We start from the raw sequence: 4,551 nt of genomic DNA, 5'->3' as shown, positions 1-4,551 counted from the left end.
TTTTTTTTCTGAGACAGGGCTTTTCACTATAGCTCAGGTGCGAGTGCAGTGTCATGTGTAGGGCTAAGGTTCCCACAGGGTCGTGGCGTGTCCCTTATGCTGTGCTGAGGCACAGGATCTGAGAAATAAAGAGACAGGACACAGAAGTACAAGGAAAATGCAGCTGGGCTCAGGGGGCCACACCACCTATAAGTGGAGTCAGACGAGGCCCTGAATGTCCAGAAGCATATGTATTTATTGTGTATAGGTTAGGGGGCAGGGCAGTGAGTGAAGTCATCTTTAAGGATAGTGATAGGGTCATGAGCAATAAAACAAGGAGTCCGCCTCCATTAGGTCACCTAGCCTAGGAGGTGGGCAGTGCTCAGCAAGGGGTTCATTCCCATTAGGTCACCAAGGCAAGGGCCATGTGCAGTAAGGGGCCCACCCCCATTAGGTCACCAAGGCATGGAGGTGGGCTGTGCGCAGTGAAGAGGGTGCAGTGTGCAATACCTCTATCAATGGGCAAGCAACTTCTAAGATTTATAGGAGGGTGCTTTAAGTCACACAGTAATGACAGAGCTGTCAGAGTTTCTGCCACCTGCTGGCAGCTTCCAATGAGTTCTATAGGAAGATGCTTTTTGAGCAGCACAGTAACAAGAGCTGGTAAAGTTCACAGTCACCAAGGTGCGATTGCAGGTCTGAGAGCAGCCTTCCACAGGTACTGGAGCAAGGTCCTACAACTCCTTTATCAGGAGGAGTGGCTCTTGCCCCAAGCCTGCCATACAGTGGGTATCTTTACAATACTGAATGCTGCCGCCTGAGCCATGGATTCTTGTCCTGGTATAACTGTTTTTCCCTTAAATCATGCTCTGCACTGTGTCTGCTCTAGGCATTCCTCTGATTATAAGCTGCTTATTCCCTAATTCATGCTCTGTACTGTGTCTACTCTAGGCATTCCTCCAGTTATGAACTAAGATAAAGTTATATATACATATACATACATATATATATATATATGTATGGAAATAACTGAGTGGTAAGATATTCTTTAGGCACTCATTCTAAGAATTAATATATGATTAGAGGATTATATAAAGGGAAATAACTAAGTAGTAGCACTATAAACTGAGATATTCTCCAAGCCCTAATTCTATAAACTAATATGTGATTATATATAAAGGATTCTATAAAAGGAAATAACTGTGAAGTAATACTATAAACTGTGATATTCTTCAGGCCTTAATTGTGCCAGGATTCTGCTTAGCTCTCCTTCCTCTGTATCTATATGGGGGGTTGTCCACATCATGCTCTTGGCAACCTGGATCTCCAAGGCTCAAGCTGTCTTCCTTCCTTAGTCTCCAGAGTAGCTGAGTGGTCCTCCCCTGTCAACCTGTAGAATAGCTGGGAATACAAGTTTGTGTCACTGCGCCTGGCTAAATTTTTTTGCATTTTTTGTAAATATGGGGTTTCACCATGTTTCTAGATTGGTTGTTTCCTCAGCCTCCTGAATGGCTGGGACTACAAGCAGGAACCACCACACTCAGCTAATTAAAAAAAAATTTTTTTTTTTTGGTAGAAATTGCCTTTTTCACTATGTTTCCTGGTTTTGTCTTGAACTTTTGGCCTCAAGTGATCCTCCTCCTTCAGCTTCTTTTTTTTTCTTTTTTAAAAAAAGATGGGGTTTCACCATGACAGCCAGGTTTGTCTTGAACCCCTGACCTCAGGTGATCCACCCACCTCGGCCTCCTAAAGTGCTAGGATTACAGGCGTGAGCCACCGCGCCCGGCCCTCCTTCAGCCTCTCAAAGTGCTTGGATTATGGATGTCAGCCACCATGCCCAGTCCATAATAAAGCTGTTCTAGTCTTAGAAACTTTTCTCATGATGGTAACTCCACCTTCACATTCATGATGGTAACTCCACCTTCTGTTTTTTGTTTTTTCTTTTTTGTTTTTTTGACAATGTCTTGCTGTTTCTCAGGCTGGGGTACAGAGGCATGATCCCAGCTCACTGCAACCTCTCCCTCCTGGGTTTAAACGATTCTACTGCCTTAGTCTCCTGAGTAGCTGGGATTACAAGTGCATGCCACCATGCCCAGCTAATGTTTGTATTTGTAGTAGAGCCAGGGTTTCACCATGTTGGCCAGGCTGGTCTCAAACTTGTGGCCTCAAGTGATTCTCCCACCTTGGCCTCCCAAAGTGCTAGGATTACAGATGTGGGCCACATCTGGCCCAGATTTTTTCCCCTACTTTGTTCATTGCATTATTCATATCCAAGTGGAAGTATCATGGATAATTCTATTTTTACTATACTGCCTAATATAGCATCCTTGTACTTACCTTTTCAACACACTTGTGTTAAGTTTCCTGATAGCATTTTTTTTTTTTTTTTTGAGACAGAGGCTTGCTCTGTCACCGGGCTGGAGTGCAGTGGCATCATCTTGGCTCACTGCAACCTCTGCCCCCCGGGGTTTGAGCAATTCTCCTGCCTCAGCCTCCTGAGTAGCTAGAACTACAGGTATGTGCCACTGTGCCCAACTAATTTTTGTATTTTTAGTAGAGACAGGGATTCGCCATGTTGACCAGGATGATCTCAATCCCTTGACCTTGTGATCTGCCTGCCTCGGCCTCCCAAAGTCCTGGATTATAGGCACTTTGGGAGGCTGAGGCAGGTGGATCACCTGAGGTAAGGAGTTTGAGACCAGCCTGGCCAACATGGGGAAACCCCATCTCTCTAAAAATACAAAAATTAGCCAGGCGTGGTGAGCACCTGTAGTCTCAGCTGAGGTGCTTGGGAGTCTGAGGCAGGATGATTGCTTGAACCCAGGAGGGTGGAGGTTGCAGTGAGATGAGATCATGCCACTGCACTCCAGTCTGGGCAACAGAGTGAGACTCTGTCTTAACAAAACAAAACCAAAAAAACATTAATTGTATAAACACTGTCTTATTTATTTATTGTTATGTTTATTGTCTATTTTCAACTCATGAAGGTGTCACTTTATGGCCAAGTCCATTTCTGCTTGTTGATCATTTATCTCTGGAACCTCGATCCCCATGTAGCACAATATAGACACTGAACAATTTGTTAATGAAGAGACAATAAATGTATTAAAAGGCTGGGTGTGACGGCTCATTCCAGTAATCCCAGCACTTTGGGAGGCTGAGGTGGGAGAATTGCTTGAGCCCATGAGTTTGAGCTCAGTCTGGGTAACGTAGGGAGACTCCACCTCTACAAAAAATTTAAAAATTAGCTGGGTGCGTTGTGTGTAGCCGTTATCTGAGCTACTTGGGAGACTGAGGTAGGAGGATTGCTTGAGCCTAGGAGATTGAGGGTGAAGTGAACAGTGATCATGCCACCACACTGCAGCCTGGGTGACAGAATGAGACCTTGCCTCAAAAAAAAAAGTAGTTCTCAGAGGTCTATAGCTGATTATAAACCGCCCTATAAAAAGATCAAAGTAAAACAGTAATTGTGGATGGCAAAAGTATTAGAATAGCAATGGTTAAAGATGCAAATGAAAAGCAAATTTGGTTATAGCTATTGGATACAACAATTTAATATAATGATCATAATTAGTTCTGATAACATATACTAAGACATTTCAGAATCACAGGAATCTCATACAATTTTATAATACATACTCATAACACATTTATGTAAATACAATCCAAAGAAAGTTAAACATCATTTCATATTTAATAATGCATCTTATGTGATTTTATTATGCCAAGTAAGCCAAATGTGTCTCTTTGGATTTCAAGGGACTGTGTCAAAAAAATTAATGAAGTAAAAAAGACTGAATTTAGAATTGGATTTTGGAAAGTTTGTAAAATACTTAAAATAAGGTCAAAGTTTAAAACACTTGATATCACAAAATAGGATCACTGGTCATTGCAAAGTAAGTCACTCATTTAGTCAAAGTGGTAAGTCAAAGATTTCAAAAACAAAAAAAACAAAACCTTTTACTCTTTGAAACTTACTTTCCCAAACAATAAGACCTAACGAAGACAGCAAGAAGCCAATTAAATGTTTCTCAAATCTTATAGACAAATATATTAAATTTTAATAAACTTGCCCATAAGCTATAATTTTATAAACCTTTCATAATGTTTAAAAAAGAATGGGTAAATACTCCAAGAAAACATTGTTAATCTGACAAAGGGGCCCACATGCTGGGCTTGCATCAGTGTTCCTTTGATATTATTTAATTTATAGGCTGGCCATGGTGACTCACGCCTGTAATCTCAGTACTTTGGGAGGTGAAGGTGGGTGGATTTCTTGATCTCAGGAGTTTGAGACTAGTCTTGGCAATGTGATGAAACCCTGTCTCTACAAAAAATACAAAAATTAGACAGGCGTGGTGGTAAACCTGTAGTCCCAGCTACTCAGGAGGCTGAAGGGGAGGATCACCTGGGTCTGAGAGGTGGAAGTTGCAGCGAGCCAGGATCACGTCACTGAATTCGAGCCGCCCGGGTGACAGAGCTAGTCCCTGTCAAAACAAACCAAAACAAAACAAACACCAATTGTTTAATTCATAGAGAAATAGTAAACTAACTTTATCCTTTAAAGTGGGT

This window comes from Cebus imitator, unplaced genomic scaffold (assembly GCF_001604975.1).
Source record: "Cebus imitator isolate Cc_AM_T3 unplaced genomic scaffold, Cebus_imitator-1.0 Scaffold80, whole genome shotgun sequence".
Classification (NCBI taxonomy): domain Eukaryota; kingdom Metazoa; phylum Chordata; class Mammalia; order Primates; family Cebidae; genus Cebus; species Cebus imitator.
This window is presented reverse-complemented; position numbering follows the sequence as displayed.